The sequence below is a fragment of the Pseudophryne corroboree genome, chromosome 2 (assembly GCF_028390025.1).
Source record: "Pseudophryne corroboree isolate aPseCor3 chromosome 2, aPseCor3.hap2, whole genome shotgun sequence".
NCBI classification, from domain to species: Eukaryota; Metazoa; Chordata; class Amphibia; order Anura; family Myobatrachidae; genus Pseudophryne; species Pseudophryne corroboree.
Genome location: NC_086445.1, coordinates 542,157,895 through 542,183,328, shown reverse-complemented (window position 1 = coordinate 542,183,328; position 25,434 = coordinate 542,157,895). Strand labels below are relative to the sequence as shown.

Genomic DNA, 25,434 nt, shown 5'->3' with positions numbered 1-25,434 from the left:
TGCGCCGCCCAGGACTTACTCAGTCGCTGCAATCACATTAGGCTGATCGGGACCGGATTTGACGTCAGACACCCCCCTAGAAAACGCTTGATCCCGCCTGCGTTTTCCCTGACACTCCCAGAAAACGCAACCCACAAACCTGTCAATCTCCTTGCGATCGCATGTGCGAATGGATTTTTCGCACCATCCCGTCGCAGTGCGCCGATGCCTGTTGCAGCCGTGTGACGCGCCGGCACAGTGCAGTACATATGCATGCGCAGTTCAGATCTGATCGCCTGCGGTGCGAAAATGCACAGCAGCGTTCAGCTCTGAATTACCCCCTTTATTAGTACTATGGGGGTAATTCAGAGTTGATCGCAGCAACAAATTTGTTAGCAGTTGGGCAAAACCATGTGCACTGCAGGTGTGGCAGATATAACATGTGTAGAGAGAGTTAGATTTGGGTGGGGTGTGTTAAATCTGAAATCTAAATTGCAGTGTAAAAATAAACCAGCCATTATTTACCCTGCACAGAAACAAATAACCCACCCAAATCTAACTCTCTCTGTAAATATTATATTTGCCCCACCTGCAGTTCACATAGGGGATCATTCCGACCCGTTTGCACGCAGCGGTTTTTCGCTGCGGTGCGAACGGGTGCGGACTGCTCATGCGCAGCGGCCGCAGTGCGCGTGCGCGATGCTGCCCGGCGACAGGGGTCACCGGGTTACGTCGCGGCTACCGACAGAAGCGGTCGCAAAGGCGACCGCTAAGAAGATTGACAGAAAGGAGGCGTGGCAGAGCGGATCCGGACCGTTTGGAGCCGTTTTCAGGGAGTGGTAAATAAAACACAGGCATGTCCAGGACAATGGAGGGCGGAGGAGTGACGTCAAATTCAGGCTCATCATCGCTGGATCCATCGCACAGGGTAAGTATGTCCAGGGCTGGTCTACTTCTGCTTGAATTTTTTTTAGCTTAGCAGGGCTGCACAAGCAATCGCAGCCCTGCTAAGCTAAAATACACTCCCCCATAGGCGTGTACTAGTTGATCGCAGCAGCAGCTAAAAGTTGCTGGCTGCAATCAACTCGGAATGACCACCATGGTTTTGCCCAACTGCTAACAAATTTGCTGCTGCGATCAACTCTGAATTACCCCCTATATAAGTTACAATGTGAAAGCACCAGACTCAATATTTATCAAAATGTATGCACCCCTACACACCAGCTAAACATGAAATGGCAGAAATTAAGCCCCAGCTTCCAGTTTGGGGAGGTGCTACTATTGCAACTTGAGGATATTCATATGAAACAAACAGTTGTTTGCATAGGGTGCACTGATTTGATCCTAAACTAAAATGTAACTTTTAATATTTTATATGAAAGGATTTGCACTGTAATATGCATTAAATATTTTACCACCAAAATACTTAATTCAAAACAAATAGAGGTACTGTAAATACTGTAGAAAAGGTGAATAGATCACAAAGGATTTGCTAATATGGTGCAGTGAATAAAGGAATTGTGCCACAAGATTTTTATAAAATATAATCAATATTATATATAACGATCACCACCTAGCAATATGATTTTGTTATGTAGCCAATAAAAAGATTGCTTATAGAAAATAATTTATTAGAAGTAGAGTGCGCTACTGCGCAGTCTCCAATAAAATGGCTCCCCTAGGAAAACTTTATACCCAAGGAAGCCACCGATGGGGTATCTGCACATCTGCAGTGTAATTTTGTCAAACTATGGGGCTAATTCAGACCTGTTCTCTCGCTAGGGTTTTTTTGCAGTCCTGCGTTTGCATAGTCGCCGCCCACAGGGGAGTATATTTTAGCTGTGCAGGTGAGCGATCGCATGTGTAGCAGAGCTGTACAAACAGATTTTGTGCAGTCTCTGAGTAGCCCAGGACTTACTCAGCTGCTGCGATCACTTCAGCCTATCCGGGGCCGGAATTGACATCAGACACCCGCCCTGCTAACGCTTGGACACGCCTGCATTTTTCAACCACTCCCAGAAAATGGTCAGTTGCCACCCACAAACGCCTTCTTCCTGTCAATAACCTTGCGATCGCCCGTGCAAATGGATTCTTCGCACAAACCCATCGCAGAGCAATGAACCGCTGTGTACCCTACCCGTGCAAAGCGCCAGTGTATTGTGGTGCATACGCATGCGCAGTTCTTACCTGATCGCAGCCGTGCAATAACCGGTAGTGAACGATCAGGTCTGAATTAGGCCCTATGTAAGAGTGAAGAGGTAGAGGACAGACATCCTCTTCTTAGCTCCTGAGAGGCACATCTTTACCCGCTTCTGACCACTGTTTTAGAAACCTGTACCTCTACCTTGTACCAAGGGCCTAATTCAAACCTGATCATAGCAGCAAATTTATTAGCAGTTGGGCAAAACCATGTGCACTGCAGGGGGGCAGATATAACATTTGCAGAGAGAGTTAGATTTGGGTGGGTTATTTTGTTTCTGTGCAGGGTAAATACTGGCTACTTTATTTTTACACTGCAATTTAGATTTCAGTTTGAACACACCCCACCCAAATCTAACTCTCTCTGCACATGTTATATCTGCCCCCCCTCCCCCCCCTGCAGTGCACATGGGCCCTCATTCCGAGTTGTTCGCTCGTTATTTTCCTTCGCATCTGTGCGATTTTCCGCTAACTGCGCATGCGCAATGTACGCACTGCGGCTGCGCCAAGTAAATTTGCTAAGAAGTTTGGTATTTTACTCACGGCATTACAAGGTTTTTTCTTCGTTCGGCTGATCGTAGTGTGATTAACAGGAAGTGGGTGTTTCTGGGCGGAAACTGGCCGCAGGGCCGTTTCTTGGGGCAGGCAAGCAGTGCAACCGCACTGGGCGCCCACCGCGGCACTAACTGTGGCTCCCTGCTTCCCCCTCCTATTTCTCCCCGAGTAACCCGCTCGGGGGGCGGAGTTTCACGGAATGACGCGGTTGCGTCGTTACGTCACGACGCAACCCCGTCACTGCGCAAAACTCCCCCCCCCCGAGCGGAGTACAGAGGGGGATCCAAGTTAGGAAGAGGGAAAGGCCGGCGCGAGGAGCGACTGGTGAGGCGGGCCGAAGAGCGGTAATCGCCTCTGTAAGTATTTTCTCTCTCTCTCTCTCTCAATGTGTAAAATGGGGACACCTGCCGTAATGTGTGAAATGGGGACTCTTGCCTGCCGTAGTGTGGGGATTTAATGTATCAAGGGCATTGCTGTGTGTGGCATAATATGGTGCAGGGGGCATTACTGTGTGGGGCTTAATATGGTAGAATTTTTTTCCCCTGTGGTGGTCGTGATCCGTTGGAGCAGGGTCAAAAACTGGATTGTGAGGTAGTCTTTTCAGACGAGGCCATGCCCATTTAAATGAGGCCACACCCATTTAGATGAGGCCACGCCCCTTGCCGGGAGCGCGCGCACGTTTTTTTTTATCTAGGTGTGTGTGGGGGGGGGGGCACATTTTTTTATGTCATGGGGGGGGGGCGCATTTTTAAATCTCGCACTGGGAGCCAAATTGGCTAGAAACAGCCCTGACTGGCCGTTTTATGGGAGTGTGTGAAAAAACGCTGCCGTTTCTGGGAAAAACGCGGGAGTGGCTGGAGAAACGGAGGAGTGTCTGGCCGAACGCTGGGTGTGTTTGTGACGTCAAACCAGGAACGACAAGCACTGAACTGATCGCACTGGAAGAGTAAGTCTCGAGCTACTCAGAAACTGCACAGAGAAGTCTTTTCGCAATATTGCGAATACTTCGTTCGCAATTCTGCTAAGCTAAGATTCACTCCCAGAGGGCGGCGGCTTAGCGTGTGCACTGCTGCGAAAAGCGGCTAGCGAGCGAACAACTCGGAATGAGGGCCAAGGTTTTGTCCAACTGCTAACAAATTTGCTGCTGCGATCAACTCTGAATTACCCCCACAGAAGACAGACACTGGATGGTAAGCTGCCTACACCATTGCTCTGCAACAGGCTCCGCTCCATCTGTCATCCAAGCAGTTTAACGCTGGGTACACACTGGCCAATATATCGACCGTTCAATTGAATGGCCGATATATTGTGGGCGTGTCGGTGGGTGTGTTCACGGACATATCGCGTCGGCCCTGCAGCACAGCTGATGGCCAATCTATCTGCACTTACTGCAGAGGCAGCTGGTGATTGATATTACAACTGGGCAGGCACATTTAAATGCCCACCCAGTTGTGATGTCAGGCACAAAACATCAGATACGTCAGCAGATCAGCCAGATGGCCAATCCGCTGCCCTAGCATAACAGTGAGTACTGCTGTACAATTACTTGAGTCAATAAACCACAAAGCCTAATTACGTCACTAGACTGGTTATTGCCTGCATTAAAACTTACAAACTGGGTATGTAGATTTGCTATTCAATCCAGTTATAATGCTTTGTTGTAGGATCCCTTCCCAAATTGCAGAGAAATGAGCACCACTCCCCAGGTTTTAAGATTGACTGATATGCATGTGAGAGAACATTTTACAGAGTTTGAAAAAACTGGAAAACTGAGGTTCAATACATAGAAAACATTATTTCATGTATTAGGAAAGTCTTCCAAAATATGCGGCCAAGAAATGGTTATATCCAGTGGTAGCTGCTTGTTTTTGTTCCTACAGTATTATTAGCCCCTCAATAACATTAATTTCCACTCATTTCCAGTCAATTTTGACCACCTCACAGCATACAATATTGGGATCACCCAGTTTAGGCCAAAAGGTTGCACCGAGGTAGCTGGATGACTAAGCTTAAACTTCCAACATGGCACATCTAGTAAACAGAATGGCACTGCATTTGCAGACAGGGTGCCAGTTTAACAAATGTTTGTCGTCTACACAAGTAGACAGTTAGCAATGCTCCAAACAGCACATAATGCAAAGAAAAGAGGTGCAGGATGGAATTGTCCTTGGGCCCTCCCATACACTAGGAATAGTAATTATACACTGTGGTTTAATTTCACCAACAGTGTCGCGCCATACGTGTATGAGTAGGAAATAGTGATCAAACACTGCGGTTACCCATCACCAACAGTGTCGCACAACACGTGTATGAGTAGGAAATAAAATATATTACTGTGGTACCACCTTCACCCACTGCGTCATACAATACGTGTGTGTTAGGCGCCGGGGTCCGCTCGTCGGTGCGGCCCGGCGCCTAGCAACCAGGGACGCCGTGCGCGTACAGCCGCCGGCTCCCTGGCAACGCTAGACGCCGGGCGCACGGAGCCGCTCAGACCCTAGCAACGGGGACGCCACGTTCGGGCCGCGTTCCCCGTTGCTGGGTCTTTTCTAATTGTATAATGGTGTGCTGGCCGTGCAGCATGCAAGCTGCACGGCATTACTTGTGATTACCCAGTCTGGCTCCTGATTGGGGAGCTCACAGTTATAAGCACCCTTTGGACTTCTCACAGACGCCGGTGATAGCTTCCGGTTTGCCTGTGTTGGTTACAGAGAGTTTCCAGTCCTGCTCAATCCGGTTGTTCCTGTCCTCAGTGATCCTGTACTCGGAAATTGTCATCTGTTCCTGGAGTCTGACCGAGCACCTTTAACATCCTGTGGTGTTCGTGAGTCGCGGCGTAGCCGTGTTTTGCGGCTTGACCGCTTACTGTTTATTATTTTGTATCTTTGTGTTCTGGAGCTTTTGCGGAGGATTCCGCTCCCCCTGATCCACTCTGGTATCCAGCGGTGCTGGATAGGAGTTACGGATCAGTGGATCTTTGGTTGTCCTTTTCCCTGGCGGCTAGTCCGCACATACTTTTTGGTTTAGTTAGTTAGCTTGTAACCCCTGGCCTGGTTGCTTAGTCAGAGGGCCCCTTGTTATCACCCTGTCTCGGATTTCCCTTTGTCTCCCATTAAGACCTGAGGGGGCATCGGGGTTGGGCAGACATAATCCGCCCTTCGAACGCGGCTGCCATGGGCTCAAGCAACCATAGTCTCGCAGGGGATTTCTGATAACACGGGCGAGACAACGGAGTTAGGGCGCCAGGGGTTACTAGGCTCTCCTGCTCCCACAACCAGTATATCTTTCCAGTACTCAGACCTCTGCCATAAGATCTCCTCTGGTCTGGAGTACGGGAATCATAACATTATCACCGGCCGACTAAATTTAAAATTAAACAGGAGTTAATTTTTTCCCTTGTTCAGTTGGGAGATTTGTCGGCCTCATGAATCCCACCGGTGTCGGGCCAAATCCTGGCCAGCTTCTAGTTAGCCAGATTCAAGAGCTTACTCAGATGGTTCAGGATCTGTCTCTTCGGGTGAGGTCACAGGAAGATCTGTTACGGACTTCCCCGAGGGTCATTCCTGAACCAAAAATGCATCTGCCTGACCGTTTTTCTGGGGATAGAAAACAGTTTTTTAATTTTAAAGAGTCTTGTAAACTTTATTTTCGTTTGAGACCAGTCTCCTCAGGTACGGAGGCTCAGCGGGTTGGAATTATTATTTCTCTGCTTCAGGGGGATCCTCAGACCTGGGCTTTTGGTTTAAAGACAGACGATCCGGCTTTATTTTCTGTAGACGCCTTTCTAAAGTCTTTAGGGCTATTGTATGACGACCCTGATAGAGAGGCATCCGCCGAGAGTCAGTTCCGTGCTCTCAGACAGGGTAGGAATCCCGCAGAGATTTATTGTACGGAGTTTCGCCGTTGGTCGAACGACTGTGGATGGAATGACCCAGCCCTGCGCAGTCAGTTTCGCCTCGGCTTATCTGAGTCTATAAAAGACAGTCTCCTTCAGTATCCCGCTCCTGAGACTCTCGATAAACTCATGGAGCTCTCTATTAAGATTGATCGTCGGCTCAGAGAGCGGAGGGCTGAAAAAGGAGCATCTGTCGGGTCAACTCCTTGTGTTTTTTCCATCCCTGTGGACATAGAGGAGCCTATGCAGATAGGTCTCTCCAAACTGTCTTCTGAAGAAAGAACCAGAAGGCAAAATTCTGGTCTTTGTTTATACTGTGGAGGTAAGGGACATTTTGCCCGTAGTTGTCCGAACAAGTCGGGAAACGTCTCGACCAAGTGAATTGTGAGGGGGTTTACTTTGGTCTGCAGCTTATCTCCTCAAATAATTCACTGTTAGTCCCAGCTAAAGTTTCCTTTGGCAGCCTCTGTTCCTCGGTCTCTGTTTTTGTGGACAGTGGAGCTGCAGGGAACTTTATGGATTTGACATGGGCCAAGACCTTAGGTATTCCTCAGTTAGCCTTGGGTAGGTGTATCACCATGCATGGTTTAGATGGGAGTCCCTTGTCCAATGGGGTTATTTCTCTCTGTACACCTCCTGTTCTACTCTCGGTAGGAGCTCTGCATTCTGAAAAAATTGAGTTTTTCCTCACCCATTGCCCAGCAGTTCCAGTGGTTCTGGGTCACCCTTGGCTGGCCTTTCATAATCCCATCATTGATTGGCAGTCGGGGGAGATCTCACAATGGGGTACCATCTGTAATAAGGAATGTATTACGCTTCCCATCAGAATAGCTGCTGCCATTCCCGCACCCATTCCTGTGGAATACCAGGATTTTGTTGATGTTTTTTCCAAGGGCAATGCGGATATTCTGCCTCCCCATAGGCCTTATGATTGTGCTATTGAGCTAATTCCTGGTGCCACTTTGCCTAAGGGAAGGTTATATGCATTGTCCGGACCTGAAACTGTGGCCATGAATGAGTATGTTAAAGAAAGCCTAGGGAAAGGATTTATCAGGCCATCTAAATCCCCTTTAAGTGCAGGCTTCTTCTTCGTAGAGAAGAAGGATGGTTCACTCAGACCCTGCATTGACTTTAGAGCCTTGAATAAAATCTCAGTAAAAAATACTTACCCTCTGCCACTGATCTCTGTCCTCTTTGATCAGCTACGTTCGGCTGTGATTTTTTCTAAGATTGACCTGAGAGGAGCATATAACCTCATCAGAATCAAGTCAGGGGATGAGTGGAAAACGGCATTCAGTACTCAGTCAGGCCACTATGAGTATCTGGTTATGCCTTTCGGCCTGTCTAACGCTCCGGCAGTTTTCCAGGATCTCATTAACGATGTGCTCCGTGAATTTCTTGGAAAATTCGTTGTAGTCTACTTAGACGATATTTTGATTTATTCTGACTCTGTAGAACAACATGTTACCCAGGTGCGTCAGGTTCTAAAAAAATTACGTGAAAATCACCTATATGCCAAGCTGGAGAAGTGTAAATTTCATGTCACGGAGGTATCCTTTTTAGGATACATTATTTCCCCTCGGGGATTCCGTATGGAACCAAAGAAGCTCCAAGCCATCCTTAGTTGGGCGCAACCCACCAACTTAAAAGCAATTCAGCGCTTTTTAGGGTTTGCGAACTACTATAGAAGATTTATTCACTCTTTCTCTGACATAGTTGCTCCCATTGTGGCACTGACTAAGAAGGGAGCGGATCCTACCAATTGGTCACGTGAAGCCGAGCTATCTTTTCAGGCCTTGAAACAAGCCTTTGTCTCAGCCCCTGTCCTCAGACACCCCAACCCAGAATTGCCTTTCATTGTTGAGGTTGATGCCTCAGAGGTTAGAGTAGGGGCTATCCTATCTCAGAAGGATCCGGATTCCCTTGAATTACACCCTTGTGCCTTTATGTCCAGAAAATTCTCTTCGGCTGAATCCAACTACGATGTTGGTAACCGGGAATTGCTGGCTATTAAATGGGCTTTCGAGGAGTGGAGGCATTGGCTCGAGGGAGCGACTCATATCATTTCAGTTTTGACTGATCACAAAAATCTTCAATACATTGAATCAGCTAAACGACTGAATGCCCGGCAGGCTCGTTGGGCTTTATTTTTTACTCGTTTCAAATTCATTATCACCTTCAGGCCAGGTTCCAAGAATACCAAGGCAGATGCCCTGTCACGCAGTTTTCTTCCAGTTCAAGACAACAGTCCTGTTACTCCCATACTTCCGTCTTCAGTCATTCGGGCAGGCCTCACACAGGATTTATTTACCCAGTTAAAGCTGCTTCAACATCAGGCTCCTGGAAATACTCCTGCTGGTCGTCTTTTTGTCCCTGAGTTTTTGAGAGCAACTGTTTTGACGGAGTTTCATGATAGCAAAGTTGCCGGGCATCCGGGAATCGCTAAGACTTTGGAATTAGTCTCCCGCTCAGTATGGTGGCCTGGTCTTTCCAAAGACATTAAGGAGTTTGTTTTTTCGTGTCAGGTCTGTGCACAGCATAAAGTTCCCCATTCTTTGCCTATCGGTCAGCTTATGCCCTTGAATGTTCCTCTTAGGCCATGGTCTCATATCTCCATGGATTTTGTGGTGGACCTCCCTCTGTCAGCCGGATGCCGAGTCATATGGGTGGTAGTGGACCGTTTTAGTAAAATGGCCCATTTCATTGCTCTTCCCCGATTGCCATCTGCCCAGGGATTGGCAGTCTTGTTCCTCCGCCATGTTTTCAGACTCCATGGGTTACCCACTGATATTGTTTCCGATCGGGGTCCACAATTCATTGCACAGTTTTGGAAATCTTTTTGTGTCTCATTGAAGATGAAATTATCTTTAACGTCAGGCTACCATCCCCAATCCAACGGGCAGACTGAGCGAGTTAATCAATCACTAAAACAATATTTGCGGTTGTACTCGGCCAAACTCCAAAATGACTGGTCTGAGTTTCTTCCATTGGCGGAGTTCGCTTACAATAATGCCTGTCATTCCTCCACCAATGTGTCTCCATTTTTTGCAGTTTTTGGTTTTCACCCCAGAGCTAATTCCTTTTTTCAACATTCCTCTGTCTCCTCACTGACCTTGACCTCTCATCTTAGGCTCATTTGGAGAAAAGTGCACCTGGCTCTCAGAAAAGCGGCATTTCAGGAAAAGAGATTTTCTGACAGGCTCCGGCGGCCGTGCACTTTTAAAGTAGGAGATAGGGTGTGGTTGTCGACTCGCAACATTAAACTTCGACAAACCTCAGCCAGATTGGGTCCTAAATTTATTGGACCATTTCACATTATCAAAAAAGTCAATCCAGTTGCCTTCCGGATACGTTTACCAAAAACTTTACGGATCGGAAATACTTTCCATTGCTCATTGCTGAAACCATATGTTTCGTCCAGTAGATTTCCTCGTAAGATATCTCAGGGGAGATCACCAATTGTTGTACAGGGTCAGCAGGAGTTCTTGGTGGAGAAGGTTCTCGATTCCAAGTTGTCCCGGGGTCGGCTTTATTTTTTGGTGCATTGGAGAGGTTATGGTCCAGAAGAAAGGTCTTGGGTCCTGGATAAGGATCTCCATGCCCCGAGGCTCAAGAGGGCATTTTTTCTAGAATTTCCTCGGAAACCGGGCTTTAGGGGTTCCTTGACCCCTCCTCAAGGGGGGGGTACTGTTAGGCGCCGGGGTCCGCTCGTCGGTGCGGCCCGGCGCCTAGCAACCAGGGACGCCGTGCGCGTACAGCCGCCGGCTCCCTGGCAACGCTAGACGCCGGGCGCACGGAGCCGCTCAGACCCTAGCAACGGGGACGCCACGTTCGGGCCGCGTTCCCCGTTGCTGGGTCTTTTCTAATTGTATAATGGTGTGCTGGCCGTGCAGCATGCAAGCTGCACGGCATTACTTGTGATTACCCAGTCTGGCTCCTGATTGGGGAGCTCACAGTTATAAGCACCCTTTGGACTTCTCACAGACGCCGGTGATAGCTTCCGGTTTGCCTGTGTTGGTTACAGAGAGTTTCCAGTCCTGCTCAATCCGGTTGTTCCTGTCCTCAGTGATCCTGTACTCGGAAATTGTCATCTGTTCCTGGAGTCTGACCGAGCACCTTTAACATCCTGTGGTGTTCGTGAGTCGCGGCGTAGCCGTGTGTTGCGGCTTGACCGCTTACTGTTTATTATTTTGTATCTTTGTGTTCTGGAGCTTTTGCGGAGGATTCCGCTCCCCCTGATCCACTCTGGTATCCAGCGGTGCTGGATAGGAGTTACGGATCAGTGGATCTTTGGTTGTCCTTTTCCCTGGCGGCTAGTCCGCACATACTTTTTGGTTTAGTTAGTTAGCTTGTAACCCCTGGCCTGGTTGCTTAGTCAGAGGGCCCCTTGTTATCACCCTGTCTCGGATTTCCCTTTGTCTCCCATTAAGACCTGAGGGGGCATCGGGGTTGGGCAGACATAATCCGCCCTTCGAACGCGGCTGCCATGGGCTCAAGCAACCATAGTCTCGCAGGGGATTTCTGATAACACGGGCGAGACAACGGAGTTAGGGCGCCAGGGGTTACTAGGCTCTCCTGCTCCCACAACCAGTATATCTTTCCAGTACTCAGACCTCTGCCATAAGATCTCCTCTGGTCTGGAGTACGGGAATCATAACAGTGTGTGCATCAGAAATAGTATTCGAACACAAATAATAATATGCTGCTGTCCGACTGGCAGTGTCACAGTACTTATGAAACTAAAATAAAAATTGTATAGTACACGAGGTACAGCACAAACAAACGAAAAGCAGACAGAGGACCTTTCAGATACAGCAGACAGAGCACCCTGCCTGGACTGATACAGCAGAGCATCCCTTTCAGATACAGGAGACAGAGCACCCCACCTGGACTGATACAGCAGAGCATCCCTTTCAGATACAGGAGACAGAGCACCCCACCTGGACTGATACAGCAGAGCACCCCTTTCAGATATAGCAGACAGAGCACCCCGCTTGGACTGATACAGCAGAGCAACCCTTTCAGATACAGGAGACAGAGCACCCCACCTGGACTGATACAGCAGAGCATCCCTTTCAGATACAGGAGACAGAGCACCCCACCTGGACTGATACAGCAGAGCACCCCTTTCAGATATAGCAGACAGAGCACCCCGCTTGGACTGATACAGCAGAGCATTCCTTTCAGATACAGCAGACAGAGCACCCCACCTGGACTGATACAGCAGAGCACCCCTTTCAGATATAGCAGACAGAGCACCCCGCCTGGACTGATACAGCAGAGCAACCCTTTGTCAAAGTCGAAAAATATCCTGATACATATGCCTTGTACTAACCCCTCATGCACATGCCCACTGCACGTGTACACGCTCTGCTGTGCGTGCACATATCCGCAATTTGCGTAAGATCGCTCCGGCGATCACGCGCGGTGTATGCGCATTTACGGTAGAGTTTGTAAGCATCATAACATATTTAACCTATATAGTGTGTTTTATAGATAATATTCCCCTTAACAATGTCAGCAAGTATGTTTAGTTTAAACGGTTCTTGGACAGAGAGATCCCTCTTTGCATGATAGGAAGGGTCAGATAAAGGTTGAACGGTGGTGTCTAGTATCCAGCTGTAGAGTATTTTAATAGTAACATTTCGGTGTTGGTTAGGAAAAGATTGCTCGCTCCTGCGTATAGTTATGTACAAAAGTAGTTTATAGACATTTACTGTATTTGCTGTTCATTATCCATGCGGCGGGAATCCTGAGGATACCTCCCACCTGAGCAGTTGGAGAAAGACACAGCCCACCTGTGCGAACCCACCTATGACCTTTTGTTATAATGCAGAGACACATTCCTGTGTCCAATGAACCATGAGATTATAGGGACCTGTTACAAACCTGCAGCGGCCGCGGCGGCCGCGCTTGTCCCTACGGGTGGTCTGGTCTGCCCGGCGCCTCGTTCCCCCTGGCGGTCTCCGGATTCAGTGGCGGGTCGGCGCTGCTCCCCGGCGGCTTCCCGGAAGCAGGGACGCCGCCATCGCAAGTGAGGGCAAGCAGGCGGAGCAGGTCTGACGTCACCTGCCTGCTCCGTCAATCAGGCTGGGGCGGGGAGTTTAAAAGCGGATACCAGGCAGAGATCCGGTGCCTGAGTATCTTCGTTTCTCCTTCGGAAGCTGTGATTCCAGAGCTCCCTCGTCCTGTGCCTCCAAGCATCCTGTGCCTCCAAGCTCGTCCTGTGCCTCCAAGCATCCTGTACCTCCAAGCATCCCGTGCCTCCAAGCACCTCCGTGCCTCCAAGCACCTCCGTGCCTCCAAGCACCTCCGTGCCTCCAAGCACCCCGTGCCTCCAAGCACCTCGTGCCTCCAAGCACCTCCGTGCCTCCAAGCACCTCCGTGCCTCCAAGCACCTCGTGCCTCCAAGCACCTCCGTGCCTCCAAGTACCTCCGTGCCTCCAAGTACCCTCGTGCCTTCAAGCACCTCCGTGCCTCCAAGCACCTCGTGCCTCCAAGCACCTCCGTGCCTCCAAGCACCTCCGTGCCTCCAAGCACCTCCGTGCCTCCAAGCACCTCGTGCCTCCAAGCATCTCCGTACCTCCAGGGGCCTCCTAGCACGCCCTGTACTTCCAGCACCTCAGAACCCCAATACCGCGGAGCCTCCGACATCACGGTACCTCTAATATCTCAGTACCCCAGCCTTCAGTATTTCTACGAGTCTTGTCTTACAGGAGACCGTCAAGAACTCCTCTGTGCCTCCCGCCTGCCGACGTAGTCCTGCATGAGGAAGACCTACATCCGGCCATCCCTACTGCGACCCAGTGGCGGTTCCTCTTCCCGGTCATCGGAAGAAGCCCCGAGTCCACAACACTCCCAAACCAGGTCAGTGACAGTATACTCAGGCCTAATGGACTCGGGGATTCGGAACACGGACTCGAGTGCCATCCAGAACCTGGCTTCCCGAGTACAAAGTCAGGAGGCGGCGCAAGGCCAGGTGATGCAGTACCTCCAGCAGTTGTCCGGACGTCTGGATCAGATCCAGGCGTCTCTGGCCTCAGTAATTCCGGCTCCTGCTCCAGTGGTCGCACCAGTTGTCGTTGCCAGTAATGTTCAACCATCGGCTGGTATCACTCCACGTCTTCAGTTGCCTACTCCGTCCCGCTATAATGGGAATCCCAAAAATTGCCGCGGTTTCTTGAACCAATGCGAGGTACATTTCGAGCTACTTGCACACAACTTTCCTACAGACCGGTCCAAGGTAGCATATATCATTTCTTTATTGGAAGGTTCTGCTCTGGATTGGGTGTCTCCACTATGGGAACGGTCCGATCCCATGGTTTCCAACTATACCAACTTCATCTCGTCCTTTCGAAGGATTTTCGACGAACCCGGCAGAATGACCACGGCTTCTTCCGATTTGCTCCATGTTCGGCAAGGCGCCCGTTCCGTGGGCCAGTATGTGGTTCATTTCCAGACCATTGCTTCCGAACTACGCTGGAATAATGACGCCCTGAGAGCTGCCTTCTGGAACGGTCTTTCCGACCGGCTGAAAGATGAGCTGGTTACTAGAGATCTGCCGGATCCATTAGAAGATTTGATTTCTCTGTGCGTCAAGGTGGATCTTCGGATGCAAGAGCGTGGAAGAGAACGTAGCCATTCAGATCGTCCCAGGCTCCGGAATCCTACTCCTAGGCCGGTGGCCTCACCTAGCTCAGATGAGCCCATGCAAATTAACCGCTCCCGACTGTCTCCAGAAGAACGACAGCGTCGTCGTGAGGGTAAACTCTGCCTTTACTGTGGAGCCGCAGATCATTTTCTTAAATCTTGTAAAGTCCGTCCGGGAAACGGGCAGTCCTAGCTTGTTCCGGAGGAGTCAAGCTGGGAGTTGCGACAAAAGCTTCTCCAACTTCGGACTGTTTGCTTCCAGTAACTCTAGTCTCCAACTCAGTCTCCAAGTCTTGTGAAGCCCTATTGGACTCCGGAGCTGCGGGGAACTTCGTTTCTTCCATCTGTGCCCAAAGTTTGGGTTTGAAGTTACGGCCTATCGAGCGGCCAATCTCACTGACGGCTATCAATGGGACTAGAATTGCCAAAGGTCTTATAAGGTGGCGCACGGGGCCAGTTAAGCTGCAGGTCGGGGCTCTACATCAGGAAGATTTGGAACTCTTGGTAATCCCAGAAATGTCCCATGATCTGGTTCTTGGAATACCTTGGCTAAAAAGTCATAATCCCCACATCGACTGGAAGTCGTCACAAATTCTGTCCTGGAGTTCCTTTTGTCACACTAATTGTCTTACTCCTGTCTGTCCGCTCCGTGTCACTTCCAAGACGGATGAAGAGCACATTCCGGAGGCATATCAAGGGTACAAGGACGTGTTTTCGGAACAAGCTGCGGACCTATTACCACCTCACAGGCCTTGGGACTGCTCTATTGACCTTGTCCCAGGGAAGACGCCACCCCGTGGTCGCACATATCCTCTGTCTCTTCCTGAGACCCAAGCCATGTCGGAGTATATTAAGTCCAATCTGCTCAAAGGATTCATTCGCCCCTCTTCCTCCCCTGCTGGTGCAGGCTTCTTTTTTGTGAAGAAAAAAGACGGAGGGTTGAGACCATGCATCGACTACCGCGGCCTAAATGACATTACTATTAAGAATAAGTACCCTTTGCCACTAATCACAGAGTTATTTGATAGGGTTCGTGGGGCCCACATTTTTTCCAAACTCGACTTGAGAGGAGCTTATAATCTTATACGCATCCGAGAGGGGGATGAATGGAAGACTGCCTTTAATACCCGAGATGGGCATTACGAATACTTGGTGATGCCATTTGGTCTTAGTAATGCTCCCGCGGTTTTCCAGGGATTCGTCAATGAAATCTTTCGTGATATGCTGTATCAGAGCGTTGTGGTATATTTGGACGACATATTGATTTTTTCCAAGAATCTTGTCGAACACAGGTTACAAGTCAAAGAAGTACTACACCGTTTACGAGAGAATCATCTCTACGCCAAGCTCTCCAAGTGTACATTTGAAGTAACATCTATTCCGTTCCTCGGTTATGTCATCTCGGGGACGGAGCTTCGCATGGATCCGGAAAAGTTATCTGCCATTCGTGACTGGACTCAACCTCTTTCCCTGAAAGCAATACAAAGATTCCTGGGCTTTGCGAACTACTACAGGAAATTCATTAAGGGTTTCTCCACCATTGTTGCGCCCATTACTGCCCTGACGAGGAAGAGTTCCAATCCTAGTCTGTGGTCCCCGGAAGCCATTTTAGCTTTTTCTCGTTTAAAATTAGCCTTCATGACGGCTCCAGTTCTCAAACAACCAGATTTCGATGAACCCTTCTTCTTAGAAGTTGATGCGTCTTCAGTCGGAGTTGGGGCTGTTCTCTCCCAGTATTCCTCTGATAAGAAACTACATCCGTGTGGCTTCCATTCTCGTAAGTTCTCTCCGGCCAAACGGAACTACACTATTGGAGACCAGGAACTCTTGGCAATCAAGTCTGCCTTGGAAGAATGGAGATATCTTCTGGAAGGGGCTAAACACGTGTTTACTATCTACACAGATCACAAGAATTTGCTGTACATCAAATCCGCACAGTGCTTGAATCCTCGCCAGGCAAGATGGGCACTTTTCTTTTCCCGATTCTCGTTCATTATCAAGTACCGGGCCGGGAGTCTCAATATTAAAGCAGATGCACTTTCTCGTTCACAAGTTTCCTCTGACGAGGATGAACCTCCGGAGCGGGGTTTAATTCTGAATCCAGTTTCTGTCTCTGTTGCTTTAACTACTCCAGCTCCTCCTCCTGGAAGAATGTCCGTACCAGCTAGATTCCGCTCAAGGATACTACTGTGGGTCCATAACTCCAAGTTTTCCGGTCATCCCGGCGCTCAGAAGATGTACAAGTTTCTGCAAAGATCTTACTGGTGGAACACCATGAGGAAGGATGTACAAGATTGCGTTAATTCCTGTCCCCAATGTACACAACACAAATCTCCTCGTTTGCCTCCTGCAGGGTTACTTCGTCCTCTGCCTATCCCTGTGAGACCCTGGACTCACATTTCCATGGACTTCGTCACTGACCTGCCCTGTTCCAAAGGTTTCAACACCGTTTGGGTTATCGTTGACCGTTTTTCGAAGATGGCACACTTTGTGCCCTTGACTGGTCTTCCAACAGCACCGAAACTGGCACTACTGTTTATCCGAGAACATTTTCGTTTGCATGGGTTGCCACAAGAGATTGTTTCTGACCGAGGAGTACAGTTCACCGCCAGGTTTTGGAAAGCCCTTTGTTCGACTCTGCAAATCAAACTTAAGTTTTCGTCTGCTTATCATCCCCAAACAAATGGACAAACGGAACGTGTCAATCAGGATCTAGAGACTTTTCTTCGTCTGTACCTCTCTCCTTCACAGGACAATTGGGTGGAGTTGCTGCCTTGGGCGGAGTTTGCCCACAACCATTTGTTTCATTCTTCCACTGGGGAATCACCATTTTTCGTCAATTACGGGTTCCATCCCCGTGTTCCGGAATTTCCAAGCCTTCCGTTAGTAGAGGTTCCTGCTGTAGTATCCACTCTACGACACTTTGGACAAATTTGGAGGAAGGTTCATGCCAATCTTAAGCAGGTTTCGGCTCGGTACAAGTTCTTCGCAGATAAGAAACGGCGAGCTGCACCTCAATATAAAGTTGGGGACAGGGTATGGCTGTCCACACGGAACCTCCGGCTGAAGGTGCCTACCATGAAATTCGCTCCAAGGTTCATCGGGCCCTACCCTGTGCTAAAAGTCTTAAATCCTGTGGTCTGTAAACTGGGTTTGCCTGCCCATCTTCGAGTACCTAACGCCTTTCATGTTTCTCTACTCCGTCCCCTCGTTCTGAATCGGTTCCACTCAGCACTCCCTAGGTCAACGTCAGTAGTGGCAGAAGCCGGAGCAGAGTTTGAAATCAAAGCTATTCTTGACTCCCGTTATCTTCATAAAAAATTACAGTACTTGGTGGACTGGAAGGGTTACGGTCCTGAGGAAAGAAGTTGGATTGGAGCTACTGAAGTAATGGCTCCTCGTCTGATTCGGATCTTCCACTCCAAACATCCGACTAAGCCCGGGAAGTGTCCAGGGGCCACTCCTGGAGGAGGGGGTACTGTTACAAACCTGCAGCGGCCGCGGCGGCCGCGCTTGTCCCTACGGGTGGTCTGGTCTGCCCGGCGCCTCGTTCCCCCTGACGGTCTCCGGATTCAGTGGCGGGTCGGCGCTGCTCCCCGGCGGCTTCCCGGAAGCAGGGACGCCGCCATCGCAAGTGAGGGCAAGCAGGCGGAGCAGGTCTGACGTCACCTGCCTGCTCCGTCAATCAGGCTGGGGCGGGGAGTTTAAAAGCGGATACCAGGCAGAGATCCGGTGCCTGAGTATCTTCGTTTCTCCTTCGGAAGCTGTGATTCCAGAGCTCCCTCGTCCTGTGCCTCCAAGCATCCTGTGCCTCCAAGCTCGTCCTGTGCCTCCAAGCATCCTGTACCTCCAAGCATCCCGTGCCTCCAAGCACCTCCGTGCCTCCAAGCACCTCCGTGCCTCCAAGCACCTCCGTGCCTCCAAGCACCCCGTGCCTCCAAGCACCTCGTGCCTCCAAGCACCTCCGTGCCTCCAAGCACCTCCGTGCCTCCAAGCACCTCCGTGCCTCCAAGCACCTCGTGCCTCCAAGCACCTCCGTGCCTCCAAGTACCTCCGTGCCTCCAAGTACCCTCGTGCCTTCAAGCACCTCCGTGCCTCCAAGCACCTCGTGCCTCCAAGCACCTCCGTGCCTCCAAGCACCTCCGTGCCTCCAAGCACCTCCGTGCCTCCAAGCACCTCGTGCCTCCAAGCATCTCCGTACCTCCAGGGGCCTCCTAGCACGCCCTGTACTTCCAGCACCTCAGAACCCCAATACCGCGGAGCCTCCGACATCACGGTACCTCTAATATCTCAGTACCCCAGCCTTCAGTATTTCTACGAGTCTTGTCTTACAGGAGACCGTCAAGAACTCCTCTGTGCCTCCCGCCTGCCGACGTAGTCCTGCATGAGGAAGACCTACATCCGGCCATCCCTACTGCGACCCAGTGGCGGTTCCTCTTCCCGGTCATCGGAAGAAGCCCCGAGTCCACAACACTCCCAAACCAGGTCAGTGATAGGACCATTGTATTGTTACTGTATGCTGTGTATATAAAGACCACCATTGCCTGTCCAGTCACTCACTCTCTCTGCAAGGTTTTCACATTGAAGGCTGAGGGCTGGATCCAGGACGCGCTTGCAAATCATTCCCACGTGTGTAAGTTCTCTGTAGCCATTTTGTTATCCTCTGTGTTTGCCATTTGTTCTCATTGTGTATTCATTCTGTTTGCTTGTGTTTGCGATCGTTCGCTATTGTTCATATTATTCCTTGTTATTCTGTTTAGATTTTGATGTTAGTTTTGTAGTGTATAAGCTGTATCGTTTTCCCCTTTTTACTCTAAAAGAATCATCCACGAAGGTGTTAGAACCTGAGTGGTTTTTAAATCCAAACCAGATCTTGCGTTTTCACTAGTTACTGTAAAGGGTTTTCTTTGCGTCTCAATCGCTCAAACAGCTTTCCATATTATCAAGGTTAATAAGCATTACATCATTATAGTATTACATTGCCAAGGTTTAAAGTGTAAGCATACCCTTACGGTGTGTTGTTACCAAGGTTTACTGTGTATCATTCCGTGAGCGTACGTGTCGCTCGTGCGTCGCGCCACGGCCTAGTGTCTGCTACGCTAAGTGCGTACCCTTACGGTACTCAGTGCGCCAATAGCGTACTTAGTCCGTAATAGAATATAGCTTATAGCAGTGTGTGGGCATATTGGTCGACGTGGGCGAGAGTGGGTGAAGGCACTCGTTGGACTTTCACCGTCGCCTTACCTCTGGGAGCGTGGTTTTTGTAGGAATTCGCTGAGAAGGCAATACCTGCAAAGAATGGGGGCCAGTTGCTCAAGTAAGGGACGATCAACCAAGGTTCAGGTTGATATAATTCCACGGCCAGCAGGGTCGGCGAGGTACATAATGTGTGAAAAATATGGATCACACGCAGAGGTTTTATGCAATGAGTGGGAACGTATGACTGTGAACATTGGGGAGAAGTTTCCCAGGGTAGGCAGTTTTAATCCTGAGGTTTTGCAAAATTTAAGGAGAAGGATATGTCTGATAAAATCCGGCAAGCAACGGATTAGACATTATGATTATTTACAGTTATGGCAACAGGAAGGTGAGATACAACGAGGATTAGCTCAAGCAGCTGGTTCCAATCCTATCAGGAAACTGATAGCTACCGCACCACCACCACCATACATAACAGGAGAGAAAGTGGCTACAGAGAATGGCATACTGGTATATGATAAAAGTGCACTTAATAAATGTATTAATGATAAGAGTAAAGTAGATAAGTGTATTGATGCTAATGTTAACCCGTGCAAGTTGTACCCTGTCTTAAACTTCCCTCAGGACTGCGACCAGGAAGATGAGCCTACCACAATATCGGCACTCTCTCTAGCAGCCACCATAAGAGAGACTACAGTGGGCACGGTCCAACCAGTAAGAGGAGTAGCAAAGGCCCCTAGTGGAGGGACAGGTGAGGTCGTGTCCGCAGGTAAGTACGGTACTGTACATTATGCAGAAACAATTACACCACACATTGTAGAATCAACCCAGAGTGATGTGATTGAACTTAATCCTGTCAGGGTAATTGCAGTCCCAAACGGAAAAACTGACGCTTCGGGAGTCACTCCCGTCAGGAACATTGCAATGCATTGTCCCTTTTCCCGGACAGAATTAAGAACAATGATGTCTGAATTCCCTGATCCTAGGAAAGATCTAGTTGCAAGCCAAAGGTTCATTAGAGAACTAGGTAACTCCGCAGAACCCAATAACAAAGATTGGCGGACATTGCTGAGGGCATGTTTGCCCCCCAATATCGACTCTGCGAAATTTATCACTGATTGTAGGTTAGATGAAGAGGTACCTCTCACTGATGAGTACAATCAGGACAATGTAAAACGTATCAACCTGCAGTTAGGAGTATATTTCCCAGCTGTTGTCAAGTGGAACAAAATCTCCATAAGACAAAAAGAAGGTGAAATTGCTTCTGATTATTTCCATCGGGCATTGCAGGAAATGGCTAGGTACACTGGAATAGAAGACATTAAGACAAATGTGCACCATAGGGAAGTAGCAGTTTCTGTATTAATGGATGGTTTAAAGGAAGTGTTGAGGACAAGGGTACAGACCACTCAACCTAACTGGAGAGGTATGTCGGTGGCTGCTTTGAGAGAGACCGCTATTGAACATGATCGGAACATCATGAGACACAGGGAGTCACAGGGCGATAAGCTGATGGCAGTAAGTATACAAGCCCTTTCAACGAAGCCACCTCAGCCTAAGCCCCAGACCCCTGTGGGTAAGTCAAATGTGATAACATGTTATAACTGTCGCAGAGAAGGACATATTGCACGGAATTGTATGTTTAACGACCCATATAAGGTATATCAACCCCCTAGACAACGACATGACACACATAATTGGGATCAGGGACCGCAGAGACGGAGTTATGAGCCACATGCAGGGGAAACAAGAAGGTACCCACCAAAAAGAGACTGGCAAGTCTCTGAAAATTCCCAGTTACCCCCTTCACATGTTGTAGCTGCCAGCGCGCTGCGGGGAGGTCACCACATACAATAGGGGTGGGGCCACACCTGTAGTCTGCAGCCAGTGAAATTAATTGCGAGCCTTGGAAGTGAACCCGAGGTCACAATTGATGTAGCTGGTAGATCTCTACCTTTCCTTGTAGACACGGGGGCGGCCAAGTCAGTGTTAAATTCAACGGTGTGTATGAAGACCACTGGTAAACTAATTCCAGCCATGGGAGTAACAGGAGTAGTACAACACTACCCTTTAAGCAAACCAGCAGAGATTACGATAGGGCCTTTGCAGACCAAGCACTCCTTTCTGCTAGCTGCATCGGCTCCGACTAATCTACTTGGGAGAGATTTACTGTGCAAGATGGGGTGTGTCATATATTGTACTCCTGGAGGTGTGTTCTTAGATATACCTGAGAATCACGCTCAGAAAGTGCAGGATATGCTAGACTCCCCACAAAGGTTAATGTCACACACTGCTGTTACAGATAGGTGTCCGTCCAAGGTAGAGGAAATGATTTCCCAGATACCGGAGTCACTTTGGACCAAGGATGGACAAGACACTGGATTAATGGCAAATGTAGCTCCTGTAGTAGTTCAAGTAAAAGATGGTAGGATAGCTCCAAAAATCCCACAGTATCCTCTGAAGCCAGAGGTGGAGTTAGGAGTTTACCCAGTAATAGAGCGCTTGCTACAACAGGGCATTCTGGTTAGGACGTCCAGCACTGCCAATAGTCCCATCTTCCCTGTGAAAAAGAGCGGGGGGAGGGGTTACAGGCTAGTGCAGGATCTAAGGGGGATCAACAAAATAGTTGAGAGCCAATTCCCCGTAGTGCCAAATCCAGCTGTCATCCTTATGCAAATCCCTCCCACTGCGAAATTTTTTCACTGTGATTGACCTCTGCTCCGATTTCTTTTCGGTACCTCTGCACCCTGACAGTCAATATTTGTTTGCATTCACATACAGAGGAGTACAGTACACCTGGACTCGCTTACCACAAGGTTTCATTGACAGCCCAAGTATTTTCTCACAGGCTTTGCATGATTGTTTACAGTCCTTTCAACCTGAGAGCGGATCAGTATTAATACAGTATGTAGATGACTTACTGCTGTGTTCTGATTCACTCAAATCGTCCTTGAGAGACACGAAACAGCTTCTGTTTCATCTTTCTGATACGGGACACAAGGTTTCAAAGGATAAGTTGCAATTATGCCAGACCAAGGTAAAATATTTGGGACATTGCTTGACGCAAGGACTGAGACACCTCACCGCTGATAGAGTACAGGCGATTCGGGACATGACTCTGCCACAAACCCAGCAACAGATTCGCACTTTCCTAGGAATGTGTGGGTACTGCCGTAACTGGATCCCAGGGTTTTCCATACTAGCCTTACCTTTACAAGAGATGGTCTCATCAAACAAACCAGATCGGATTTCGCACACAGATGAGTCCGAACTGGCATTTGAGAGACTTAAACAGTGCCTAACGCAGGCACCAGCATTAGGTATGCCGGATTATGGGAAACCCTTTGAACTGTACGGTACGGAAAGTGCTGGGTGTGCGGCAGGTGTTTTAACCCAGAAGCATGGTGATGCCAGCAGGCCGGTAGCCTACTACAGCGCTCAGCTAGACACGGTAGCACGATCCCTCCCCACATGCTTGCGAAGTGTTGCAGCGATAGCATTGCTAGTGAGTAAAAGCGAAGATGTAGTGCTAGGACACAACCTGACCATCCATACACCTCATGCAGTGTCAGCCTTACTGAATTCTGCCCAAACCAGACACATCTCATCCGCACGGTTTACAAGGTGGGAATTAGCACTAATGGCCCTGTAAACATCACCATAAGGAGATGCAGCGCACTAAATCCTGCAACGTATCTCCCAGGTGTGCCTGGACAGGCACAAAGGGTGGGGGATGAGCGTAATGGTGAAGGAGGATTTAGTACAGACACTGACACACATGATTGTATGGAATATTTGACCCAAAATTTCACTGCAAGGCCTGACATCAGTGACAACCCACTGGACAGTGTAGATTTTACTTTCTACACTGACGGTAGTTGCCACAGACAGACGGACTCGGGAGACTTGTGTACTGGATACACAGTCGTAGATGACAAAGGTACCATAGAAGCGGAACCCCTGGGCCCACCTCACTCAGCACAAGTTGCTGAGCTGGTCGCCCTAACCAGAGCGTGTGAATTGGCTAAAGGTAAGTCAGCCAATATCTACACGGATTCTAGGTATGCCTTTGGAGTAGTGCATGATTTTGGGGCCCTATGGAGCCTCAGAAATTTCATGACGGCAGCTGGCACACCAGTGGCGCATGCGACCCACATCAAAAGACTCCTAGCAGCGATACAGGAACCTGACAGAGTGGCTGTTATCAAGTGTAAAGCCCACACGTACAGCCAAGACCCGGTGTCAATTGGTAACAGCCGGGCAGACGAAGCTGCTAAATTAGCAGCCAGTACCCCCATACAGACAGACATCACACAACTGATGGTATTCAATACCGTCAACACACAGAAATTGAGTGAAATGCAAGATTTGTGTTCTCCACAGGAAAAGGCAGTCTGGAGGTCAAAAGGATATGGCCAGGAGTCCTCAGGACTCTGGACAGATGGACAGGGTAAGCCAGTGGCACCCAGAGCATACCTTCCGTGTTTAGCGGAGGCGGCACATGGGCTGACTCATCTAGGTAAAGAAGGTATGTGCAAGTTGGTAAGAGCCTACTGGTGTGCACCAGGATTTTCTTCCCATGCGGGTAAGAGGGCAATGGCATGCCTCACCTGCTTGAGGAAGAACATTGGAAAGGCGATACCAACAGAACCATCCCATATTCCGCCAACGGACGGCCCTTTTCAGGTAATACAAATTGATTTCATACAATTTCCACCCTGTAGAAATTTAAAGTATGTATTGGTTTGTATTGATGTGTTTTCAAATTGGGTTGAAGCGTTCCCCGCTGCCACAAATACCGCTACGTTTACTGCAAAGAAAATTGTGCAGGAATTTGTGTGCAGGTATGGTATCCCTAGGATAATTGAAAGTGATAGGGGTTCCCATTTTACAGGTGAAGTATTTCAGGTAATGTGCAAATTAATGGGAATTAATAGTAAGCTGCATACTCCGTACCGCCTACAGGCGAGTGCGAAAGTGGAAAGAGTAAACAGCACTATTAAGAACAAGTTGAGCAAAGTAATGGCTGAAACTGGATTGTTGTGGCCAGAAGCTTTGCCACTTGTATTATACAGCATCAGAACCACTCCCAGGTCCCCTCTTAATCTGTCCCCCTTTGAAATTCTTTTTGGTCGACAACCCCATGTAATGATTGACCCCCAGGATGATTTGAAATGTAACAATGAAGTCACTGTAAAGTATTTGGTTAAGATGAGCAAGCAGTTGAGGAATCAGAATAGCAATCTAAAGCTGGTGATTCCTGATCTGCCGCACAGTAATTGTCATGACATTGAACCTGGGGATTATGTAATGATTCGGAATTTTCTACGCTCAGGTTGCCTGATTGACCGTTGGGAAGGACCGTACCAAGTCTTACTGACCAGCACGACAGCATTGAAGGTTGCCGAAAGAGAGACTTGGGTCCACTCGTCCCACTGTAAGAAGGTCGCTGACCCAGAGAGAGCCCGTGACAAAGAGCAGAGTGTGGAGGAAACCATATCACTGGAGTGTCTGTTCCGGGAAGGTTGAGAGGCAGGACTGTTGTCACGGCACCTAAGCACAGAAAACTACAAGATCAGAGGCGGTTGTCGCGCCAAGTTTTCTTTCCCTTCTAGTTGTTTTCTTTCCCCCATTACAACTCTTTCTTTCTCCTCCTGTAAGATGGACTCGCCCCAAGAGACTGCAGTCCGTGTTTTCCTGTTGACCCTGTTGTTGACCAGAGCAGTCTGTTTCGGTGAGAGTACCAGTGAGGTCGAGAAAGGATCTGGAATGGGTTCTGATGATCAGGATGGATTCGTAGAATTCCAAGAGCAACACAATCACCAAGCAAAGGCGAGTATCAGAAAACGATCTGGTAGCCATGACACTAACAGACATTGTGAAGGATTGTTAGCTGAAGAGAATTGTATATGTAGGAATTGTGACAACATAGTTGAGGACGGGTGCATCCAGAGATG

The 25,434-nt window shown here is 49.0% G+C and overlaps 1 long non-coding RNA gene across 1 annotated transcript in view; it reads right to left on the bottom strand.

Moving 5' to 3' along the window:
• The window catches only part of LOC135050948 (uncharacterized), a 57,712-nt gene that overhangs the window by 8,284 nt on the left and 23,994 nt on the right, over positions 1-25,434 (bottom strand). The window lies entirely within an intron of this gene.